Source organism: Triticum dicoccoides, chromosome 2B (assembly GCF_002162155.2).
Source record: "Triticum dicoccoides isolate Atlit2015 ecotype Zavitan chromosome 2B, WEW_v2.0, whole genome shotgun sequence".
NCBI classification, from domain to species: domain Eukaryota; kingdom Viridiplantae; phylum Streptophyta; class Magnoliopsida; order Poales; family Poaceae; genus Triticum; species Triticum dicoccoides.
Window position 1 is genome coordinate 302,341,724 of NC_041383.1, and position 26,687 is coordinate 302,368,410.

The following is a 26,687-nucleotide window of genomic DNA, read 5'->3' on the forward strand; positions in this document are numbered from 1 at the left end:
TTGGTATGTGTGGGATCTGACAATCTAGTTATTTATCCTTAGTAGCCTCTCTTACTGGGAAATGTCTCCTAGTGCTTCCGCTGAGCCATGGTAGCTTGCTACTGCTCCGGAACACTTAGGCTGGCCGGCATGTGTCCTTCTTCGTTCCTGTGTCTGTCCCTATGGGGAAATGTCACACGATGAATACCAAAGTCCTATTAGCCCGCTACAGCCCGGTTTACCGGAGTCCTGCTAGCCCAGTGCTACAGCCTGGATTCACTCGTTGATGACCGACACGTTCGAAGCTGGGTCATGTATGCCTGTCCCTGTAAGTTAGTGCCACTTTGGGTTCACGACTAGCCATGTCAGCCCGGGCTCCTTGTCATATGGATGCTAGCGACACTATCATATACGTGTGGCAAAAGGCGCAAATGGTCCCGGGCAAGGTAAGGCGACACCCGTGGGAATACCGTGCGTGAGGCCGCAAAGTGATATGAGGTGTTACATGCTAGATTGATGTGCCATTGAGTCGGGGTCCTGACAGACACACTTCATCATTGTCATATTGCTTTGCATGATCATGTAGTTGACATCGTATTTTTGGCAAAGCCACCTTTCATAATTCTTTCACACATGTCACTCTTGATTCATTGCAGGTCCCGGTACACCTCCGGAGGCATTCATATAGAGTCATATTTTGTGCTAAGTATCAAGTTGTAAGAAAATAAAAGTGTGATGATCTTCATTATTAGAGCATTGTTCCAGTGAGGAAAGGATGATGGAGACTATGATTCCCCCACAAGTCGAGATGAGACTGTGAACAAAAAATAAAAAAAAGAAGAAAAAAGAGGCCAAAAAAAGAGAGAGGCCCAAATAAAAAAATGAGAGAAAAAGAGAGAAGAGGCAATGTTACTACCCTTTTTCCACACTTGTGCTTCATAGTAGCACCATGATCTTCATGATAGAGAGTCTCCTATGATATCACTTACATATACTAGTGGGAATTTTTCATTATAGAACTTGGCTTGTATATTCCAATGATGGGCTTCCTAAAATTTCCCTAGGTCTTCGTGGGCAAGCGAGTTGGACGCACACCCACTTAGTTTTCTTTTGAGCTTTCATAAACTTATAGCTCTAGTGCATCCGTTGCATGGCAATTCCTAATCACTCACATTGATATTTATTGATGGGCATCCCCATAGCCCATTGATACACCTAGTTTATGTGAGACTATGTCCCTCTCTTTGTCTTCTCAACAACCACCATATTCTATTCCACCTATAGTGCTATATCCATTGCTCACGCTCATGTATTGCATGCAAGTTGAAAAAGTTTGAGAACATCAAAAGTATGAAACAATTGCTTGGCTTGTCATCGGGGTTGTGCATGATTTAAATATTTTGTGTGATGAAGATGGAGCATAGCCAGACTATATGATTTTGCAGGGATAGCTTTCTTTGGCCATGATATTTTGAGAAGACATAATTCCTTTATTAGTATGCTTGAACTATTATCACTTTTATGTCAATATTAAATTTTTGTTTTGAATGTTACGGACCTGAACATTCATGACACAATAAAGAAAATTACATGGATAAATATGTTAGGTAGAATTCCACATCAAAAATTATGTTTTTATCATTTACCTTCTCGAGGATGAGCAGGAATTAAGCTTGGGGATGCTTGATACGTCTCCAACGTATCTATAGTTTTTTTATTCCATACCATTATATTATCTATTATGGATGTTTTATATGCATTATTATGCTATTTTATATTATTTTTTGGACTAACCAATTAACCTAGAGCCCGGTGCCAGTTCCTGTTTTCCCCCTGTTTTTGAGTTTCACAGAAAAGGAATACTAAACGGAGTCCAAACGGAATAAAAGTTTCGCGATGATTTTTCTTCGACCAGAAGACAACCAGGAGACTTGGAGATGAAGTCGGAAGAGCCACGAGGCGGCCACAAGGATGGAGGGCACGCCTAGAGGGTAGGGCGCGGCCCCCACCCTTGTGGGCCCCTCGTACACCTCATGATCTAATTTCTTCGCCTATATATATTCCCATATATCCCCAAACCAACAGAGGCATCCACGAAAACACTTTTCCGCCGCCGCAACCTTCTGTACCCGTGAGATCTCATCTAGGGACCTTTTCCGGTGTCCTGCCGGAGGGGGATTCGATCATGGAGGGCTTCTACATCAACACCATTGCCCTTTCGATGAAGCGTGAGTAGTTTACCTCAGAACTACGGGTCCATAGCTAGTAGCTAGATGGCTTCTTCTCTCTCTTTGATTCTCAATACCATGTTCTCCTCGATGTTCTTGGAGATCTATTCGATGTAATACTTTTTTGCGATGTGTTTGCCAAGATCTGATGAATTTTGAATTTATGATCAGCTTATCTATGAATATTATTTGAATCTTCTCTGAATTCTTATATGCATGATTTGATATCTTTGTAATTCCCTTCGAACTATGGGTTTTGTCGTGGAATAGTCACGACAGATGTCCTAGCAAAAGGACTTAGTCGTGGAGCCATCGCAACTAGGTATCTTAAAGGGGTTAAACGGGACAAAGGACACGAGAGTTTATACTATTTCGACCCCTTGCGGAGAAGGTAAAGGCCTACTCCAGTTTTGAGGTGGTATTGCTTACGTCTCGATTACCAAGGAGCGAATCTGCTTGACCTAGCTCTCGATCTCTTATTTCTTGCCCTGAACCACCGTCGGGTTGTCCCTTTATATACACAGGTTGACATCCAGCGGCTCTCAGAGTCCCGGCCGGCTCATAGACAAAGTGTCCGACTCGGTGACTATCTATACGTGCCTTACAATACAAGTCTTACATATAAGGCAGTTTATTTCTACGTGCCTTAAGTCGCCCTTGGGCCTTGGGCCCTTATCTTGAACCGCCATCTTCAATATCCTCGTGGGCTTCATATGATGAATCACCATAGGTATAATCAGGCCCCTCCTGGGCGGGTCATACCTAATAGTTATATCCCCAACATTAGGCCCCAGGTTGATTTGAACTGGTTCATGTCAATCTTCAACACTTAGAAAAAATATTCCCTTCTTTATTTGTGCAAGAATTCATAACCCGCCATGACATCATCTCCTGGACTCATGATGACCCGCCATGACGTTATGTGTCATTAATTTACACAATATCCAATATATCTCAATGGATCTTTATCTTTAATATCCATTCCGAGAATCGAGGCGCCTGAGCAGCTGGATAACCATATTTTGGCCTCCTCGTTTTCTCCCCCACTTATAAGCCTTCTCCTTATAAATAGTCACGAATAGCCTCTTCTCATTCTCCCCTCTTTCCTTCGTCTTCCTCCTCTCGGGAGCCTCTTTCACTCGAGCTCCACCGCCGCCATGAAGCACCCTGTCCTCCTCGTCCTTGGCCGCTGCATCAACCTGTTTCAGACTAGAGAACACCGACGCTTCACCGCAGTCTGATCTGCATCTGTAAGTGCTTCTTCTCCAATGCTCTAGATCGCATTGGCTCTTTTAGCTTGACCATTGGATTAGGGGTGAGCTACTGACGACACATCAAGTCGAATATGCTCACGTTGATAAAACTCTTTCATAGCAACCTTGGACAAGTTAGTGCCATTATCAGTTATGATACCATGGGGAAAGCCGAAGCGAAAATCACCTTTTTAATGAATTGAACCGCCATTGCCGCGTCACATTTACTGACCGGCTCTGCTTCAACCCACTTTGTAAATTTGTCAACCGCCACCAAGAGGTGGGTCTTTTTATCCTTGGACCTTTTAAAACGCCCAACCATATCAAGCCCCCAAACTGCAAACGGCCAAGTAATTGGAATCATCCTCAATTCTTTAGCCGGCACATGAGCTCGCCATGAAAATTTCTGACAACCATCACATTTACTGACCAAATCCTCTGCATCAGCATGAGCCATCAGCCAATAAAATCCATGACGAAAAGCTTTGGCCACAAGGGACTTTGAACCAGCATGATGACCACAATATCCTTCATCGATTTCACAAAGAATCTCACGGCCTTCCTCAGGAGAGACGCAACGCTGAAATGCCCCGGTGACACTGTGATGGTGTAACTCGCCATTGGCAATTGTCATTGACCTAGACCGCCGGGTTATCTGCCTGGCCAAAGTTTCATCCTCAGGTAACCCGCCCCGGGTCATATAAGCCAAATATGGTATTGTCCAATCTGGGATAGCATGTAGAGCCGCCACCAATTGTGCCTCCAGGTCAGGAACAACCAGATCTTCCTCTGTAGGCAATTTTACAGAAGGGTTATGCAGAATATCCAAGAAAGTGTTAGGTGGCACCAGCTTACGCTGAGATCCCAACCGGCTTAAAGAATCAGCCGCCTCATTTTTCTTGCGATCGATGTGCTCCACTTGATAACCCTTGAAGTGCCCAGCAATAACATCAACTTCGCGGCGATAAGCCGCCATGAGTGGATCCTTAGAATCCCATGTGCCTGAGACTTGTTGAGCCACCAAGTCAGAGTCGCCGAAACATCTCACCCGGCTTAAATTCATCTCTTTAGCCATCCGAAGACCATGGAGCAAGGCTTCATACTCAGCTGCATTGTTAGTACATGGGAACATCAACCTTAGAACATAACAAAACTTGTCACCTCGAGGGGAAGCTAAGACAACTCCAGCCCCCGAGCCCTCCAATTGCCTGGACCCATCAAAGTGAATAGTCCAATATGTGTTATCTGGCTTCTCTTCTGGCATCTGCAGCTCTGTCCAGTCGTTGATGAAATCCACTAGTGATTGAGACTTAATGGCAGTGCGAGGCATATATTTTAAACCATGAGGCCCAAGCTCAATGGCCCACTTGGCGGACCGCCCTGTGGCTTCTCTGTTTTGAATAATATCCCCTAAGGGAGCAGAACTGACCACGTTGATGGGATGACCCAGAAAATATTGTTTAAGCTTCCGGCTGGCCATGAATACCCCATAAATGAGCTTCTGCCAATGTGGATACCTCTGCTTGGACTCAATAAGCACCTCACTGATATAGTAAACCGGCCGTTGAGCCGGATATTCCTTGCCAGCTTCTTTATGTTCCACCACAACAGCTACACTGACAGCCTGGGCGTTAGCAGCCACATATAACAACAATGGATCCTTATCAATGGGAGCAGCAAGGACTGGCGACTCAGCCAACTTTTTCTTCAAAGCTTCAAATGCGTCGTTAGCAGCATCACTCCAGACGAAGTTATCTGTTTTCTTCATCATCTGATACAGCGGTATGGCCTTCTCACCCAATCGGCTTGTGAACCGGCTTAAGGAAGCAATACGATCCGCCAGAAGCTGAACATCATTGATACACGCCGGCTTTGCCAGGGAGGTGATGGCCTTGATCTTCTCCAGGTTAGCCTCAATGCCTTGGTTAGAAACCAAAAAGCCCAAAAGCTTGCCTGCTGGCACACCAAAAACACACTTGGCCGGGTTAAGCATCAACTTGTAGACCGGAGATTATAGAAGGTTTCTTTCAAATCATCTATCAAAGTTTCCTTCTCTTTGGATTTCACCACAATGTCATCCACATAAGCATGAATATTACGCCCAATCTGACTGTGAAGACAATTCTGCACACATCGCTGATAAGTTGCCTGGGCACTCTTGAGCCCGAAAGGTATAGACACATAGCAGAAGGCTCCAAAGGGAGTGATGAAAGTTGTCTTCTCCTAGTCTTTAAATGCCATCTTGATCTGATGATAACCGGAATAAGCATCCAAAAACTCAAACTCTCACAACCCACCGTAGCATCAACGATTTGATCAATATGAGGGAGAACAAAAGGATCATCCGGACAAGCCTTGTTTAAGTCCATGTAGTCCACACACATACGCTAAGTGCCATTATTCTTAAGCACCAACACCGGATTAGCCAACCACTCCGGATGAAAAACTTCAACAATGAACCCAGCCACCAAGAGCTGGGCCACTTCTTCACCAATGGCCTTCCGCCTCTCCTCATTGATGCAATGAAGGAATTGCTTGACTGGCTTAAATTTCGGATCAATATTGAGAGTGTGCTCAACGAATTCCCTCGGTACACCCGGCATGTCAGAAGGTTTCCATGCAAAGATGTCCCGGTTCTCACGGATGAACTCGATGAGCACGCTTTCCTATTTTGGATCCAAGTTAGCACTGATACTGAACTGCTTGGATGAGTCGCCAGGAACAAAATCAACCAGCTTGGTGTCATCGGCCGACTTAAACTTCAGCACCGGATCATGCTTTGTAGTTGGCTTTTTCAAAGATGTCATATCCGCCGGGTCAACATTGTCCTTGTAAAACTACAATTCCTGTGTTGCACAGACAGACTCAACATAAGCAACATCACCTTCTTCACACTCTAGGGCTATCTCTCGACTCCCATGCACTGCGATGGTCCCTTTGTAACCCGGCATCTTGAGCTGTAGATAAACATAACACGGCCATGCCATGAACTTGGCATAAGCCGACCGTCCAAACAGAGCGTGGTACGGGCTCCTGATTTTGACCACTTCAAAGGTTAACTTCTCGGCCCTGGAATCATGCTCATCTCCAAAGGCCACTTCCAACTCAATCTTGCCTATAGGGTATGCCAACTTACCAGGCACCACTCCATGGAAAACAGTATTGGATGTCTTAAGATTTTTATCAGTTAACCCCATGCGATGGAAAGTCTCATAATAAAGGATATTAATGCTACTACCTCCATCCATGAGTACTTTAGTGAATTTGTATCCACCAACTTGAGGCGCCACCACCAAAGCTAAGCGACCCGGGTTATTGACCCGGGGCAGGTGATCCGCTCGACTCCACATAATGGGCTGCTCAGACCATCGCAAGTAATGAGGAACTGCCTGCTCAACAGCGTTCACATCCCACTTGTGGAGCTTCTGGTCCCACTTGCATAAACTCGTGGTGAAAATGTGATACTGTCTACTATTTAACTGCTTCAGATTACTTTGATATCCGGATTGCTGCTGCTGCTGACCCCCTAGCCGGATTGCTGATTGTAACCACCCTAATTACCTTGATTGTAACCACCCTGATTACCTTGATTATAACCACCCTGATTACCTTGGTGGCCCTGGAAGCCGGAGTTAGAACCGCTGCCTCCATAACCCGGGTCATGAGAACTGCCGCTGCCTGAGCCGCCTCCCAGCCCATGATTGCTGTGAAACGAGTCAGAATTTTTGAAACCCCTCATAATGGAACAATCTTTCCAAAGGTGAGTAGCTGGTTTCTCCTGCGTGCCATGCTTTGGACAGGGCTCGTTCAGCCATTGCTCAAGAGTAGGACCTGATCCACCGGCCCGAGGAGGCGGCCTCTCCTTACGACGCTGATTATTGCTCTATGCATTGGTGTTAGCCACAAACTCCGGGTTACCATCAACCTTGTGTTTACTGTTGCCCCCCTGATTTGCCGGGTTATGGTGCTGACCCTTGGCGTTGCCGTTCTTTTTTCCTTCCCTGTCTTTTCATCATCAGACCCGGGGTCCTTGGTACTATCAGAGTTAGCATATTTGATTAGAGCCACCATCAACTGCCCCATATCATTACAATCGCGCTTGAGCCGCCCCAACTTCTGTTTAAGAGGCAAAAACGGCAATTTTTCTCCAACATTAAGACTGCGGAGCCGACATTCATGTTATCAGATGAATGTACGATACCTTTGACCCGGCGCACCCAATGGGTCGTTGATTCACCCTCCTATTGGGCGCAAGTAGCCAAGTCCACAATCGACATGGGTTGTTTGCATGTGTCCTTAAAGTTCTGAATAAACCAGGGCTTTAGCTCAGCCCATGACCCGATGGAATTAACCGGCAGCCCCTTTAACCAAGCACGGGCCATTCCATCTAGCATCATGGTGAAGTACTTGGCACATGCAGCATCACTGACTTCCAATAATTCCATGGCCATCTCATAAATTTCAATCCACGCCTCAGGGGGTAAGTCGGCTGTGTAATTAGGCACCTTTCGAGGTCCTTTGAAATCCTTGGGCAAACGCTCATTACGCAGAGCCGACACCAAACAGGGTACACCTGTAGATCTAGAGGTCACGCCTGCCTCAACCGAAGTCGTTGGATAAACCGGAAGGGGTTAGTGAGCCGCCCCCTGAGCCGCCTGCTCGGCTTCTTGAGGCACTTTGTCCTGATCAACCAAGTTGGGAGCTCCAGCACGAGCCGGGTCATGCCCATGCGGCTGGTCACGGCGCTGGGCGTTTCTTGAAATGGTTGGTGAGTCCATGTGCCAGCTATAACTCCGGCTTGGGCGAGGGGTCAAGTGAATCCTATCTCGACTATAAGAATATGCCTCCTGCTGCGCCAATGCTGTCTGAAGAAGTTCTCTGACCCTTCGTGTTTCAACCGTTGTTGGAGGGTCAGCATCGACCGGGAGAGCCGCCAATCGTGTTGCCGCGGCAATCATGTTCTCCAAAGGATTAGAATAATGACCCGCTAGTGTTGGTACATGCTGAGGCGGAGTGGTATTCAGACGAGGGGGTTCCGTCATGCGTGGTTGAACCGGCGTCCCAACCCCGGGTGCCGCAGCCCGGTTTATCTCCGGCGAGTTACTGGTCCCTGCACCAGGCGTGCGGAAGAGATTTCTAGCCTCGTAAACCAGAGGTAGACGGGACTGGTGCCTCCTCATGATTTCATTTGAAGCGTTTTGATCCATCATAAGCCGGAAAGCCACTGACTGAATCCATTGGGCCTGAGCATTCAGAGCGGCCCGTTCTGCGGCTATCCTGACGTCCTCTGCCGCCAGGTCTTCCTTGGCTAGTGCTACCTCATCACGTAACTTTGCAACCTCCGCATCATGCTGAGCTTGATTCGCCAGGCTGACCACTGCTGTCAATAGATCTGTCAATTTATCCATTAAAGCCATCAAAACCTGAGCCAGCAGGCGCACAGGGCCTCCTACCCCGGCTTCCATCACCGCTACTGACCCGGAAGTCATCGCTATTGCGGTTGAAGAATTTTTCCCAGGCTGCGTGCCAGCCAAGAAGATCCCGACTCTGTTTGGCGACTCATAGGGGTCCGGAATACTGTCGCCATCGGAATAGCCCCCAAGCCCACCATCTTGTAGTTGATACAACGAAGAAGTCTCGCCCGTGGACGACTTACCATCAGAGTAGATGGCCGTCTCACCGCCATACGTAGATCCTTCATAAAATTCCGCTCCATGGGTGCATCCCACGAAGGCACGTTTCACGACGGGCTGAGCTCAGGCAGGTCTCGCACACTGAGTTGTCTCGATGATGTCGGTGTAGATGTCCGGCTCAAGGACGAGTGGATTCCACCGATGGGGACCCGATACCCGTACTCAATTGAGCCGGCCTCGGGGCCCCAGCCTGCATCGTCAATGTAGAGCTTGCCGCGACGACTCTTGGTCATCCGGCCCATAGTGTATCCCTTGAGCCCTTCGAACTTGCCCTTTAATAACTTGAAACCACCGTGCGCTGGCCCCATGGTGGGCGCCAACTGTCGTGGAATAGTCACGTCAGATGTCCTAGCAAAAGGACTTAGTCGTGGAGCCATCGCAACTAGGTAGCTTAAAGGGGTTAAACGGGACAAAGGACACGGGAGTTTATACTGGTTCGGACCCTTGTGGAGAAGGTAAATGCCTACTCTAGTTTTGAGGTGGTATTGCTTATGTCTCGATTACCAGGGAGCGAATCCGCTTGACCTAGCACTCGATCTCTTGTTTCTTGCCCTGAACCGCCGCTAGGTCGTCCCTCTATATACAGAGGTTAACGCCCATCGGCTCTCAGAGTCCCGACCCGTTCATAGACAACGTGTCCGGCTCAGTGACTATCTATACGTGCCTTACAATAAAAGTCTTACATATAAGGCGGTTTATTTCTACGGGCCTTAAGTCTCCCTTGGGCCTTGGGCCCTTATCTTGAACCGCCATCTTCAATATCCTCGTGGGCTTCATATGATGAATCGCCATAGGTATAACCCGGCCCCTCCTGGGTGGGTCATACCTAATAGTTATATCCCCAACAGGTTTGGTTTGGCCAACTAGGTTGGTTTTTCTTGCAATGGGAGAAGTGCTTAAACTTTGGGTTCAATCTTGCAGTGTCCTTTCCTAGTGACAGTAGGGGCAGCAAGGCACGTATTGTATTGTTGCCATCTAGGATAAAAAGATGGGGTTTTCATCATATTGCTTGAGTTAATTCCACTACATCATGTCATCTTACTTAATGCGTTACTCTGTTCTTTATGAACTTAATACTCTAGATGCATGCTTGGTAGCGGTCGATGTTGGAGTAATAGTAGTAGATGTAGGCAGGAGTTGGTCTACTTAACACGGACGTGATGCCTATATTCATGATCATTGCCTTAGATATCGTCATAACTTTGTGCTTTTATATCAATTGCTAAGCAGTAATTTGTTCACCCACCGTTTATTTTCTATCTTGAGAGAAGCCTCTAGTGAAACCTATGGCCCCTGGGTCTCTTTTGCATCATACAAGTTTCCGATCTACAATTTTAGTTTCCGATCTACTATTCTTGCAATCTTTTACTTTCCGTTCTATAAACCAAAAATACCAAACTTATTTACTTTATCGTTTATCTATCTCTATCAGATCTCACTTTTGCAAGTAACCGTGAATGGATTGACAACCCCTTTATTGTGTTGGGTGCAAGTTTGTTTGATTATTTGTGCAGGTATTCATTGATTTGTGTGTTGTCTCCTACTCGATTGATACCTTGCTTCTCAAACTGAGGAAAATACTTGTCTTTACTTTGCCACATCACCCTTTCCTCTTCAAGGGAAGAACCAACGCAAGGTCAAGAAGTAGCAGGGGGCTCCGTGGGGGGCACAACCCCCCTCGGCGCGCCTGGGCTCCTAGGCGCGCCTTGGTCTGTTGTGCTCCCCACGGGCCTCCCCTCTAGTACTTCTTTGGCCCACTTGGTGTCTTTTGGTCTAGAAAAAATCTCCAAAAAGTTTTGCTGCATTTGAACTCCGTTTGGTACTGATATTCAGCGTAGTAAAAAACAAGCAAAAAACAACAACTGGCACTGGGCACTATGATAATAGCTTAGTCCCAAAAAATGATATAAAGTTGCTATAAAATGACTACAAAACATCCAAGAATGATAATATGACAACATGGAAGAATAAAAAAATTATACGTTGGAGACGTATCAATTAACATCTGATATTTCGTGGCGGATGGAGTTTATTACATTGGTACAAATATCTGCCGATTAACTGCAGTTAACTGCTGCTGTGTTGTTGTTGTTGCTGCTCTTCCATGTATATCTAGACATCATTAGAACTTTAAGATAACACTCTTCCTTGCTGCTATGTACCTGGGATTGCATATTTAGTCATTTAGTACAATGCGTGTTGCTATGTAGCCTCAGATATATTAAATACGGTCCTAGATACCTACCAATAAATGGGTTGCAGATATATTCAGTGAAATGTTCGATTCGATGTTTAATCCCTTATCAGCCCCCGGGCTATATGGTACTAGCTACCGATACCCTGAACAGTGAGTATATATAAGCAAAGCGATGAAACTAACCTCGATGGAAAACATCAGTTTTTGCCAATATTGTCCGGTGTGAGTACATCTAAAGGCATGTTAAGCACAATAGGCTAAACATCAACCAAATATGTACATGGTAGACAACATAATCTACAAATGATAGCTTCAGTGTGTAGGTTTAAGCACGCTAGTTAAGCAAAACAAGAAGTGGAAAGGTGTGTTAACTGCAACAGGCATAACATTTAAAAACAAACAAATATAGTCATTCAAACTGGTATTGCGCTGGTCTAAAGTACACTAGTTATTGTTAAAAAAACGAAAAGGCATGCTTCGGTATGACGAGGTCATGCCTGTTGGAGCATGCCTCCGGTACCATATATATATATAATACTCCAGCAAGTTTTGGCCATTTCTAGTCGATCCCCTAAACTTAACGTTGTAAACTTCAATTTGATCAAGTTCAAAGGATGTTCAACCAAAAGTAGCATGCATTCAAACATAAACATAGATAGTTTTGCATAACCGAACATAAAGCATAAATTTAAACTAAACTACTTCCGGTCAAAGTGGAGGTCGAGCCAATCCTTCCTCGTCAGGTACAGTGTGCGACGAGCCGGGTCCGAGCCAGTGTCGTCGTTAGGGTCATTGGGGAAGACACTCTTCCACTTGTCATTGTCGATCTCCTCGGCCTCGCCACCCACCTCGATGCCCTTCATGCCACCGTCCTCGCCACCTTTGACATCGTCATCATAGGAGAGCATGTTAACCTCACTTCCCTCCGTGCTGGCAAAGATCATCTGCTCTGCCTCCACAAGCTCCGGGTGCTGCCGATGGAGCTCTTGCATGTAGGCCTCATCGGCGGCTTCGGCCTGAAGGCGCGCCCTCGCCTTGTGGTCCTCCCGCGCCATAGCCAAGCTCACCATCCCTCGCTCTGGTGGGACGAGGTCGACCGGACGTGTGCCGAAGGGGAAATTGAGCCTAGCTGCCGCACCGTGGTAGCCAACCTACCAGCGATCGTACTCCATGGTCATGAGCTCGGCCGTGTGGAAGCTACCGAGCCACCGGCGGGTGTGGGTCTCCCGATCCATAATCTCGGTGATCCACGTCCTCCACCATTACTGGCGGACCCCGAGGTAGGACCTCGTCGGTGGCCGGTCGGAGGGAGGACAGGGAAGTCCTCGAAATGGCGTAGGGGCTCGACGGTAGGTGGATCAGGTGACCAGTGACGACGGCTCGATAAAGAGCCCGTGGAGGACGACGGGGACACCTCGACAGCCACTTCACCGACGTCGGGCGAAGAGGCCGCGATAAACCTCTTTTGGACCATTGGCTCCTCGAGCTCCCCGACACACATGCAGAGATTGATGATAGAGGTGGTGATGGTGACCAACCAATGGTTTCGAGCGAGGGAGGGGTGGTGTGTGTCTGTGTGAGCGGAGGTTTTGTGGGGTGTGTGTGTGGAGGGGGGGGGGGCAAAAGGTGGTGTTTGAAGAAATACTGCGGCAACTGAAAATTTTACTAGGCAGGAGTAAAATGCCGGGGCTACTGAAAATTTGGATCAAGGGCGAGCAGATATTTTTGCGATTGCGAGGGATGCAGAGGATGGAGTAGGGGCTACTGAAAATTTGGATCAATTGATAGAAGTAGAGCGGGAGTTACAAACATCGCACAGGGTCAAAACATACTAATCGTGTGTATCAAATAGAAAAACCTCCAGGCGAGCAGATATTTTTGAGATTGCAAGGGATGCAGGCGGGAGTAAAATATCGTGGCTACTCAAAATCTGAATCAAGGGATTGAAGAAGAGTGGGAGTAACAAACATCGCACATGGTCCACACATAGTAATCATGTGCTATCAAACATAAAACCCTTCCAGGCGGTAGATATTTTCGAGATTACGAGGTAGTAGATATTTTCGAGAGGGAGAGGCAAGCCTCATGGATCCCTATCTACTGCGCTGATGTGAGTGACAGGGGCACGGACATGGCACAAGGTTAGTTTGAGCGAACCGTGTCTATTACGTCCCCAATCACAGACGATTGCTGCATCCAACTCGTCTGCTATTTATAAATTTTGCAAGAAGAATAACGCGGGAAAGGGTCAGATCACGAACACACTTGCATGTGGACCAAATATATGTATGAAAATGGTGGTTTGATGTTCAAATACCCAATGTGTTGGGGATATAGTTCCAAGGTGTGACCCGCCCAGGAGGGGCCGGGTTACACCGTTGGCGGATTAATATGAAGAAGGTCCAAGGAGGCCCAAGGTGTGAAGACGGCGGCTCATGGAGGCAGGCCTGGTGAAAGCCCAAGACTCGGGCCTGTCAACTACCGCATGATGACTTGCCTTGTAAGGCATGACTAGTTAGAAACCGAACCGACCACGGTTAGTGAGCCGCCCGGGAGTCTGTAAGCCTCCGGGTCTCAACCTGTTTATATAAAGGTGAGACCCGGCGCGGGTTGACACTACAAGAAATATGTCAACTAGTGACCTCTTGTCAGTGACCCTGGAAGAATTGGTCATAGATCTATGACCATTTGAGACCAATTGGTTAAAAGCTGTTTGGGGGGCTCCAAACCCTAAACCATTGCGACCATTTTGGTCAGAAATGTCGTAATTTCCTTACACCAAATGGTCACAAAGCAAACAGGGCTGGCCGCCGCCTTATTTCTAGTTGTTAACGACCAAAATAGATGGTCATAGCCTTGTAGATTGTGGTTGGTTGTGATGACTAGGCGCCACCTCATCAGTTTTGCCTATGTGTCATGTCCATGTGGCAGTTTTTGCCCTAGGTTGTGAAGCAACCTATATTTCTGTCATCCAAAAATTCCCAAAAAAATCTCATAAATTGTTTGGATCATATCTTCATCAAATATGTCAAGAACCTTCCTTGCCTAGTTCAAAAATAATTCAAAAATATTCATTTTCCTATTCTGTTCAGAGCAGCACTTTATGAAGGAAGTACCACTTTGGCATGTCCAAATGGTATCCATTTTCTACAATGCTTTCCTATGCCCAAATAACCATCTTCCACCAAATGCCAGCTCAATCCATTCATTATTTTGAGCCCAGCTTCAACATTTGTATTTATGTCCAGTGTGGTAGTTTGTAAAGCAAGTACCACCTAGGCTCATTAGCCATGTGCATTAGCCATACCGCAAATCAAAACTCACACCCATTAGCCATGTGCATTCCCCGTACCGCAAATCAAACACTTGGCTGCTTATTCATGTTTGAGCATCGATCGGTCTCCTCATGAGAATCTTATGTTGTGATTTTCTTCCTAGCACCTACCTGGGGAGTGCCCAACCCACTAGACATGCCTAGGCCGCCCAGAACACATGGCAATGCCACGGTCACGCGGTGACCACGCGGCGGGCATGCGAGCTTACGCGCTCTAGGGTTGGGGCCCTCGGCCACCATCCAAACCTCGATGTCTCGCCATCAAACCATGTATTTCTGATTAAATAGATACTTATTTACCTAGAAATGATTTTTGGAGAAAATAAAGAGCAAACTATGAGGCAGCTGTAGTTCAAATTTGACCCGCTTCCAACTGAATCAACGGGAATTTGTCTTTTTCACCAGAGGTGGATCAAAATTTTTGACACCCAACCATTTTGTCAATTGTGCATTATATATGGCCTAGTATTTTATAAAATTGATTTGGTCCATTTTTGCAACAATTATTTGGTAGTTCCTTCACAAAAAAACCTCCTTTTGGGCACTCGGAAAATGAAAAATGAATTTTCCGTGCAAAGGAAATGAAAACTTCCTTAGGCAACATTGTTTGGAATTCCAAGATGTACCCTTGTGCACAATATGAGATCATTTGAATAAACTATGCCATCAATGTGGCCATAAGATTGATCATTTGGCTTGAGCCATGAATCTTCACGCATGATCGCTCATTTCTGAGAACACTTTTTTAAAATAATTACCGTATTACAAGTTTATTATTTTTCCTGGAAACTTGGTCACATATAATGACACAATGCGAAGGTTTTTCAATTTTTTGATTTTTTTGAGTTTTTTATGCCCGTTTCAAAATGCGGTTAAAACGACGGGCTTGACCGTTCCTAGCTAGTGGTTGAATCTTGGAATTTTTTTGGTGTTTCTATGATTAAATAGATACTTATTTACCTAGAAATGATTTTTGGAAAAAATAAAGAGCAAACTATGAGGCAGTTGCTGTTCAAATTTGACCCGCTTCCAGCTGAATTGACGGGAATTTGTCTTTTTCACTAGAGGTGGATCAAAATTTTTGACACCCAACCAATTTGTCAATTGTGCATTATATATGGCCTAGTATTTTATAAAATTGATTTGGTCCATTTTTGCAACAATTATTTGGTAGTTCCTTCACAAAAAAACCTCCTTTTGGGCACTCGGAAAATGAAAAATGAATTTTCCGTGCAAAGAAAATGAAAACTTCCTTAGGCAACATTGTTTGGAATTCCAAGATGTAGCCTTGTGCACAATATGAGATCATTTGAACAAACTATGCCATAAATGTGGCCATAAGATTGATCATTTGGCTTGAAAGCCATGAATCTTCACGCATGATAGCTCATTTCTGAGAACACTTTTTAAAAATAATTTCTGTATTACAAGTTTATTATTTTTCCTGGAAACTTGGTCATATATAATGACACAATGCGAAGGTTTTCCAATTTTTTGACTTTTTTTGAATTTTTTACGCCCGTTTCAAAATGCGGTCAAAACAGCGGGAATGACTGTTCCTATCTAGTGGTTGAATCTTGGAATTTTTTTGGTGTTTATCTAATTAAATAGATACTTATGTACCTATAAATAATTTTTTGAAAAAATAAAGAGCAAACTATGAGGTAGCTGCAGTTCAAATTTGACCCGCTTCCACCTGAATCGGCGGAAATTTGTCTTTTTCACCAGAGGTGGATCAAAACTTTTTACACCCAACCATTTGGTCAATTGTGCATTAAATATATCATAGTTTTTTATAAAATTGATTTGGTCCAATTTTTCAATAATTATTTGATAGGTTTTTCACAAAAAAACCTCATTTGGGGCACTCGGAAAATGAAAAATGGCTCTTTTGTGCAATGAAAGTGAAAACTCCCCAAAGCAACATTGTTTGGAATTCCAAGATGCACCCTTGTTCATAATATGAGATCATTTGAACAAACTATGCCATGAATGTGGCTATAAGATTGATCATTTGGCTTGAAAGTCATGAATCTTAACGCATGATGGCTCATTTCTGAGAACACTTTTTTAAAATACTTTCCGTATTACAAGTTTATTATTTTTCCTGGAAACTTGGTCATATATAATGACACAATGCGAAGGTTTTCCATTTTTTTGAATTTTTTATGCCCGTTTCAAAATGCGGTCAAAACGGCGAGCTTGACCGTTCCTAGCTAGTGGTTGAATCTTGGAAAACTTTTGATGTTTCTCTGATTAAATAGATACTTATGTACCTAGAAATGATTTTTGGAAAAAATAAAGAGCAAAATAAGAGGCACCTGCAGTTCAAATTTGACCCGCTTCCAGCTGAATCGGTGGAAATTTGTCTTTTTCACCAGAGGTGAATCAAAACTTTTTACACCCAACCATTTGGTCAATTGTTATTAAATATGGCATAGTTTTTTATAAAATTGATTTGGTCCAATTTTGCAACAAATATATGGTAGGTCCTTCACAAAAAAAACTCATTTCGGCCACTCGGAAAATGGAAAATGAATTTTCCGTGCAAAAAAATGAAAACTCCCTTAGGCAACATTGTTTGCCATTCCAAGATGCACCCTTGTGCAAAATAGGAGATCATTAGAACAAACTCCCTTGATTTGGTTCAATTTTGGATATTTGAGCGCGAGCCAGCCAACCAATGAGAAGCGAGGAATCACGTCCACGCGGATCACCAAGTTGGACACGATCTGAGCCATCCTTCACGCGCCCATCCAACGGTAGATCTTCTCCTGAAAGACCAAAACCCTAACCCACCTACCCACCCACCCTTTCCTTCTCCAGATCCAATCAAGGCTGTTGCGCCGTCCTCTCCCTTGTCGCGACCTAGTCTCCGCCACCGCCGCCATTCCCACCCACCACCGCCGCCCCCACCCACTGTCGACCTCGTCTCCGCCATCCCCCTCCCCTCTCCTTCATCCGGCGTGCGTGCGTTCGTCCAACCGGCCCCAAAAATGAAGACACGGGCTTGCTCCTCCTCGTCCCACCCAATCGCCGCCGCCGCCGACCTCCTCCCTCTCCCCCAATCCCAACCCCACCGGCGGCGAGGTCGTCTCCCCGAGGCCCATCCTCTGCCCTCCACCCCACCGCTGGCGCCCTTAGTCTCTCCTGTCGCGGTCGGATCCAAGGCCAAGCCCGTGGGGTCCTGTTCGGGCTCCTCGCAGGGGCCACGGCGGCGGGATCCACAACCATGGCGAGTCCGAACCCTAGCCGCCGTAGTGGGTCACTGTTACGACCCCCGCACCTCCGACGGGCAACGACACCAAGGGTCGCTCTACGCGGGCCTTCATCAGCGCCAGCTTCACCACCGGGACCTGCATCAGGGCATGTAACCCCGCCAATCCCCTTTCCTTGTGCTCTCTTGGTGATGCAAAATCCAATTCTTCTTGGCCACTGAAACTCGAGCAGTTCTTCAGTTAGTCAGTATGCACGCATTAGAAACAACCTGATTTTTAAATTTAGAGCGCACATGTGGGCACTAGTTTGTGCGTATCCCAGTATCAGACCATGATTAGCACCAGGTGAATTGTTCTCTTGGACTATGGGTACTTCATGTCTGCAGCATGAAGGCTTTATGACATTTACCAGTTGCGCACCTGCAATTCTTCCCTTAGTAATACCGATTTTGTTCTGTCTGCAGCATGTCGTCTTCCTCCACGGGGGTCCTGGGCTGGCACTTCGCCCGGCAACTGTGGATTCTTCAATTCGGAGTTCTACAGGATCGTGTTGTTCGACCAGGTTGGTTTTGTTTTGATCCCCTTGTGTGTCTGTTCACCGGTGTTCCTAGGAGACCGTGGTGCTTAATCTGCGTGTGTTTGATTGCAGAGAGGCACTGGAAGAGCACTCCCCATGCTTGTCTATAGGAGAACACCACCTGGGACTTGGTGGCTGACATTGAGAAGGTCAGGCAGCACCTCGACATTCCAGAGTGGCAGGCAACTGCAAATACATCTTCTTTTGTCGACTGCAACATATACCCAGCTATAAAGAAACCACTTGAAAAATATATTTAAGAGAGCCAGGCAGTTCGTGTATATTTTCTTGCATTTGTGCATAGCTATTGATCATGAATGTTGCAATGCAAGTTATTAAAAGAATGATGATACCTCTTAATGCCTTGTCTTTTCAGAAACTAGCTAGCTAGTCAAGCATTTCTTTTTAAGTTTGATACTAGTGTTATTGTTGGAGATATATAGTGGAAAATAACATCCACAGTGGTATAGATTGTTCCAGTCCATGATATGCTTATTATTGAATTAGCTGGTCCTAAAGAATGTTCCGCCTAAGCTTTGCTTAGTGGCTGGTTCCATATCCTGAAAATTGCAATGCAGGTGAAAATATTAAATACCTCGTCATGCTTGCAACGGTTTATGCTGAATTGTTTTTTTTGTAATCTATCTTGCTATACTGGTTCCAAGTGCTTGAGTAGCACCTCTGAGATAACTCACTTGTGGTTAATTAGTGGCTCTATCATTTGTGTTTGTGCATTCTTTTTTCTTGGGCATCATCCATGGCTGTATAGTAGTTGACATACTTCTGCTTCCATTAGGATATGAAGGTACCAGCAGCTTAAGTTTAGTGGAGTTGTTGTTACTCAGTGCCTACTTCGTAACTTGTCTTTTTCAAAACAGTTTGCTTGCACCTCGTCGTGTGTAATTATTCGGTGTACGAGACCTACGGTATATACTCACCAGTACTGTCTACTGTGATTGAGTATTTATTGATGGTGCTTCGACTACACTGCTATAGTGATACATTCTGTACTACACTGCTAATGCTTATCCGAGTTCATTGTTTTATTTCCATGGTAACTAAATGTTGACATATTAGCTAATTGTGTACCTAAATATGACCCAGGTACAGCGGCGCTGCTGGTTCCTTGAGGCCAGGTCGAGTTGAGGTAGGGGATAGGAAGGTTCAGCCGCTCGGGTGCTGATCATGTACTAAGGCTCTCTTTTCAGCATCGACCCGACCAAACCAATGATGCAAGGCTTCTCCTGCTACTGCAGATTACTTCTTCCATTAATCACCTAGTGATCCTGTTAGTGAGATTCATCTAGTATATTTTTTGCAAAGCATGCAATGGTTTGGAGTAGTTGATCATGGCCTGATGGAACCTTTATGTCGTTAGCATGTATATATGTAGTACTACAGCAGCCATAAGCAATCCATTTTATTAAATGCATTTTGCTAGCTTGTCCTCCCTGTCCCAAATTTGTTGATGCCAAAATTAGCAAGCCGTTTTGCTCTATTTCTGAAATATTTGCCAGCTGATCCGCCTCATGGTCTCTGCTTCATTCTGTCCATTAACTGGTCTGCTTGATATTTAGCAATCTTGATGCCTCATATAACTACTTGTTGAACTAGAGAATTGATTTGACCACTTGATCAATGGTTTTCATAACAGTCAAGTTTCAGCGTGTTTCCAGTTTACACCCTTAGTCGTAGCTGACACTGAGAAGATGTGTATTTTTCTTCGTGCTGGCATGCAAGCTGCACCTAACATATGGAATACTTTGGAGCACTGCTTACTAAATTAGTTGCTTGCACGATGCATCATATCCAACTTCCCCATGAAGTATTATGTTATAGTAATTCAGTTTTCTTCATGCATCTATCTACTGGACGCATCTACCACCGTGCATGGTGGTTGCCTGTGTTGCTGGTTGTAATGCTCGTTGCCACAAGTCTGGCGAACTAGTGATAGCTTGTCTGCGTAGGCACAAGTTTTTTGTTTTTTGAGGGGTCGTACGCACAAGTTTAACTTGGAAAAATGCTTGCTACTTGCAGACAGTGACTGGTACGACTATGCACAAGTTTAATCTGGCTAGTTCAGTTGGTATCTAGTCTAGAATAAATTATTTTTCCCATTTTTTGTTTCCTTGCTAGACATGTCATGGTACAAGTGCTGATGCCGCTGTTTACTACACCCGCCGTAAAGAAATATAAGACCGTTTAGATCACTACTTTAGTGATCTAAATTCTCTTATATTTCTTTACAAGAGAGGACATGGTATTATTGCTAGCTATATATATGCCTGCTACTGATTGATGCACTTGTGGTTAGGATTCTACACCTTGAAGTGATGCTTTTGCATTGCTTTCCTTCCTCATGCACTTGCAAACTATATGCTATTTCCTTTTTGATTTGACATCAAAATTTCTGACTCCTCCTATCCATGTGCAACAGCGATGCTTTGGATTTCATCCGTGCAGCAGAGGACAAGGGCTTCATGGCCAACCAAGGTGCATGGTGCTCGCAATCGATGAACGGAGGCTGTTCGACATTGGCTACACAAACCACCACTGTGAGCTCCCCCCATTGCTATGCTACAACCATGCTCTGTTTCATGGGTCAGTTAGGATTTTGATGCTTTTAGCGCCGTGATTGAGTCCTTGCCGACTGTTGTGTCGATGATCAAGTGCTGGTGCTTCATCTGGCTATTTGATTTGCTGCTGCTAATTAGTAGTATTAGAGTGCCACTGGTTTATTAGGATGTGGCTGAAACCTTTGGATGGCCTTCCTGGACATGTTATCCAGAATTAGTACTTGTCCCATTTTCTGTTTACTTGCTGGACATGCTATGGTTCAAGTGTCGATGATGTCTAGTAGCAGTTTGCTAGCTATATACCTGCTACTGATTGATGCTCTTTTGGTCTCCTTATTAATGCTCTTTTAGTCTCCTGGAATCATATTATACTATATCTAGTTTTCTTATGGTTCTGTGAAGATGCATCACAAACATCTAGGTCTTTAAAGTTGACTGAATCTGTTGCTTTATCATATATTTGGCCCGTAAATCTATATTTCTATGAGATCTCTTTCAATATATAATTTTTTGATAGTCCAGGAATAATCTAATAATCTAATGCTGGTAGTTTATGTGTTCACTATTTTACAGGAGCTCCAGGTCTATGGAATTTGAAGTTTGAAGCCGTATAGCACTACTCAGCAAAGAGTTGTCTCTATGTTTGACTGTAATAGACTGTAAATAATGTAATATTGTAACAGTAGGCATATTGGGGTTGTAATAGACTATCTACAGATTGTAGTAGACGTAGTGTTACTTGATGAACAATCTGATGAGTGAGAACAATTTAAGATGCACCTTTGTAATATTGTAACAGATTGTAAAAGACTAGTGTATGTTTGAAATAGTGATTATGTATGTTGAAAAGATGTGAAATGGAAACTTGACCAGTGGGAACCACTTGTGAATAAAATTTGAGCATTTTTGAAATTTCTGACATGTGGGACCGATGTATGGCATTATGACTAGTGGGACCAGCGCTAAAATATAATGATTGAAAATAGAAAATAAATGATTGTAAGAAGGCCAAGGCCCAAAAATAAAGGCGCTGAAATATTGTGCTTGGCCCATGTAGCCCACAAGAATTGACTTGGAAAAAATCTAGAATTGTTGGGCTCAGCCCATGTAGAAAATCGAATTGGACGGGGCTGAATCTTGTGCCACATCATCTTGCCATGCTGGATGCCTACGTGGACAGGGGAGGCTGCTAGTGACCAAAACGCCACAGTAGGAATATTTTGGTCGTAAACATCCACGACCTTCTCACAGAGAAGGTCGCTATAGTCAGTTTACGACCCTCAGCTTTTGACCTTCTGTTTTTGGTCACAAAAAGGTCGCAAATGAAAAACTATGACCTTTCAGTGACCAATAGTGGAGGTCACAAGATAGCATATTTCTTGTAGTGTGACTCAAGAAACAATTGATCGATATCTATCTCAAATGTATTCGCTTCCTTGTAATTGAATCTCAAGCAATACAACTAGAAGCAGGATATAGGCTTTTACCTCGTTGAGAGGGGCCGAACCTGGGTAAACTCTTTGTGTCTTTTGTTCCCATTCAACCCCTTCAAGCTAACCCAACTGCGATGGCTCCATGCTTAAGTCTTTTCGCTAGGGCATCTGCCATGACAAAACCATGACAATTGGCGCCCACCGCGGGGCTCTTGTACGGTGGTTTTGAGTTCTTGAAGGGTAGCTTCCCATGGATCAAGGGATACGCCATGGGCTGGATGACCAAGAGCCGCAACGATAAGATCTACATCGATGACGCTGGCTAGGGTCCCGAGGCCAACTTAATTGAGTACGGGTATCGGGCCCCTTCGGTAGAATTCACATTTTTATCGGCAAGATCAGTGAGTCGTTGCCTGAGCCGAATGCCTGCATCAACACCATTGAGGCGGCTCGGCGCATGCAACCAGCCAAGGTCCAACCTGCCCGGAAGCGCGTGTTTGTCGGTTTTGTTCATGGGGCGGATCTTGAGGAATGCTCTATGTCTGGTGGAGAGACAACCATCTATTCAGGTGATGAGTCATCAACCGGCGAAACTGAGTCAATCTACGGTCTGCAAGACGACGAGATTGGGGGCTACTCCGATGGTGACAGTATTCCAGACTCCTATGAGCCGTCGAGCAGGGCTGCTATCTTCATGGCCGGTATGCAATAGATGCTGAACTCAGCAACCGCCACAGCTATAACCTCTGGTTCAATGGCTGCTGCGACGACCGGGGCGAGCGGCTCTACACGTTCACCGGCTGAGGTTTTATCCGAGCTTTTGGATGCTTTGGCAACTCTGTTAGCCGCAGAAGTGACTCCGCCAACTCAAGCACAACATAATGTGGAGGTTGCGAAGTTGCGAGATGAGGTAGCCTAGGTTAGATAGGAGCTTAATGCGGAGAATGCCAGGATGGCAACAGAGCGAGCCGCCTTGGAGGCTGAGACACAGCGGATACGCGCGGAGGCCTTTCGTTTAAGTCTTGACCAGAATGCATCAAACACTATCCTACGGGGGAGGCACTAGAGCGGTTTGCCTCCATTGTTTGAAGGGACAAATCTCTTCACTATGCCTGGCGTAGGGCCAAGTAACCCACCCAGTGCGACCCGGGCCGCCGAGGCACATGTGAACAGAGCGGTGGCTCAGCCCCGCGTAACAGACCCACCTCATGTAGATTTAACTCCGCCTCAGCGAGTATCGACACCTCCAGGTAATTACTCCAACCCGCTGGATAACATATTCGTGCATCTTCACGGTTGGCGGCTCTTCCCATTGAAGGCGAGTCTCCTATTGCGATAGAGGCCCGGAATGCTATGGAACTTCTTAGGATGGCAGTAGCTCAGCATGTGGCTTACTCCTATAGCCGCGAGCGAATCCATTCAACTCCACTTCAGAGCCGAAGCTATAGCTGGTGTGTTGAGTTGCCAGCCGTTTCCAGCAGCAAACGGCGTCGTAACCCGCTCCATGGGCATAACCCGCCCCGTGGTGATAATAATGTTCAAGTCCTGACGGATCAGGCTAGAGCACTTCAAGAGGCGGAGCTGGCGGCTCAATTAGCAGCTCATCAACAACCTCAGTTAAACCCTTATGTGTCTAAAGAAGCTAGGATGACCTCTAGGTCAGTTGGAGGGCCCTGTCTAGTGCCGGCTCTGCGAAACGAGCGTTTGCCCAAAGATTTTAAGGGTCCTCGTAAGGTGCCTAATTACACAGATGATCAACCACCCGAGGCTTGGATTGAGAGCTACGAGCTGGCCATGGAGATGCTGGATGTTAACAATGTTGTATGTGCCAAATACTTCACCATGATGCTGGATGGGCTGGCTCGAACTTGGCTGAAGGCGTTACCTACCAACTCCATCAATTCATGGGCTGAGTTGAAGGCACGTTTTAATCAGAATTTCAAAGACACGTGCAAGAAGCCCATGTCGATCATCGACCTAGACGCTTATGTCTAGGGCGAGGATGAGTCGGCCCACCACTGGGTGCGCCGAGTCTCGGCTGTTATTCACTCATGGATAGCATCAACGCCGTTCTACGGTTCTCATTCTGGAGAAAAATTGTCGTTTTATCCCCCTCAAGCAGAAGTTAGGGCGGCTTAAACATCACTGCAATGACATGGGAGAGCTCATGGTGGCTCTCATCAAATACGCGGACTGAGACGGCACTAAGGACCCTGGGTCCGATGAGGAGAAGTCCAGTAATGGGAAGAAGAACGACAATGGAAAAGGATAGTAGCAAAACATGACAGGGCAGAATCAAGGCAATTATGGTAAGCGCAAGCAAACTGACGGCGGGTCAGATTTTGTGGCCAACACCAATGCACATAATAGTAATCAACATCGTAAGGGAAAGCCACCTCAGTTTAGAGGGCCAAAGCTTAACCTCGAGGCGATTTTAAACGAGCCTTGTCCGAAGCATAGTTTTTCGAACAAGCCTTTAGGTCATTTGTGGAAGGATTGTCACATCATGAAGGAATATAAGAACTCCGATTTTCATTAGGACCATAACAGCAATAACGTCCTGCATGGCAGGTCAGGATCCGCCTCTCATGGCCTCAGCTTTGGGGGCGGCGGCTCAACCTCTGGATATCAGGGACCAGGTAACCAGGGCAGTTATAATCAGCAGCCCAGTTAGAATAACCAGCAACATCAGTCAGGGTATGAGAGCAATCCAAAGCAGCTTAATAGTGGCCAATATCATGTTTTCACCACAAGCCTTTGCAAGCAAGAGCAGAAGGTTCATAAGCGTGCGGTTAATATAGTTGAGCCGGCGGTGCCTCGATACTTACGATGGTCAGAGCAGCTAATCGTATGGAGCCGTGAGGATCACCCACCCCAGGTTAACAATCCATGTCAACTGGCGTTAGTGGTGGCCCCTCAAGTTGGGGTATATAAGTTTACTAAAGTGCTCATGGATGGAGGCAATAGCATCAATATCCTTTATTATGGTACTTTTCGCTGTATGGATTTGTATGAAAAAAATCTTAAGCTGTCTTCTACAGTCTTTCATGGCGTGGTACCTGGTAAATCGGCATACCCAATTGGTAAGATTTCCTTGGAGGTGGCTTTTGGTGATGACCATGATTACAGGGTAGAGACGTTGTGGTTTGAGGTGATCAAAATTAAGAGCCCTTATCATGCTTTGTTTAGACGCCGACTTATGCCAAATTTATGGCATGACCTTGTTATGTGTATCTATAGCATAAGATGCCAGGACATAAAAGTACCATTACGTTTCACGGTAATAGAAAGATTGCTTTGGAGTGTTAAGAAGGTGATGCGGCTTACGCTGAGTCTGCTTGTGCTACAAAGGAACTTAAGTTTTATGAAGATAATGTTGACCTGGCTGACATGACTCCAGTGAAGAAGCCAACCACAGAGCAAGACACTTTGTTGAAGTTCAAATTGGTGGATGATACTAAACAGGTTGACTTTGTCCCTGGCGACTCATCCCAACAGTTCACCATCACTGCTAATATGGATCCAAAATAAGAAAGTGCGCTCATCGAGTTCATCCGTGAGAACCGGGATATCTTTGCATGGAAGCCTTCTGACATGCCGGGTGTATCGAGAGAACTTGCTGAGCACACTCTCAATATTGATCCTAAATTTAAGCCGGTCAAGCAATTCCTTCGTCATTTTAATGAAGAGAGACGTAAGGCCATTGGAGAAGAGGTGGCCCGTCTCTTGGTGGGCGGGTTCATTGTTGAAGTTTTTCACCCTAGTGGTTGGCTAACCCAGTGTTGGTACTTAAGAAAAGCGACACTTGGTGCATGTGTGTGGATTATACAGACCTCAATAAAGCTTGTCCAGCTAATCCTTTTGCTCTTCCCCTTATCCATCAGATCATAGATGCCACAGGGGGTTGTGAGCGTTTGTGTTTCCTGGATGCTTGTTCTGGTTAGCATCAGATCAAGATGGCAGTCAAAGACTAAGAGAATACAACTTTTATCACATCTTTTGGATTTTCTGCTATGTGTCTATGCCTTTTGGGCTCAAAAGTGCCCAGGCGACTTATCAGCATTGTGTCCAGAACTATTTCCACAATCAGATTGGACGCAATGTTCATGCTTATGTGGATGATATTGTTGTGAAGTCTAGAAAGAAGGAGACTCTGTTGGATGATCTGAACCTACTAGGAAAAGGGCTATAGATGAAAT

At 45.4% G+C, this 26,687-nt stretch overlaps 2 long non-coding RNA genes across 2 annotated transcripts; both read left to right on the forward strand.

The window, feature by feature from the left end:
- The first annotated feature begins 18,424 nt into the window (after positions 1-18,424).
- On the forward strand, positions 18,425-19,657 carry LOC119367682. The gene is made up of 3 exons (XR_005176385.1): positions 18,425-18,464; positions 18,552-18,628; positions 19,584-19,657. It is a non-coding gene; the product is annotated as an uncharacterized LOC119367682 (long non-coding RNA).
- A 1,247-nt stretch (positions 19,658-20,904) lies between these two features.
- On the forward strand, positions 20,905-21,913 carry LOC119367683. Its single transcript, XR_005176386.1, has 2 exons — positions 20,905-21,034; positions 21,629-21,913. It is a non-coding gene; the product is annotated as an uncharacterized LOC119367683 (long non-coding RNA).
- Positions 21,914-26,687: the final 4,774 nt, after the last annotated feature.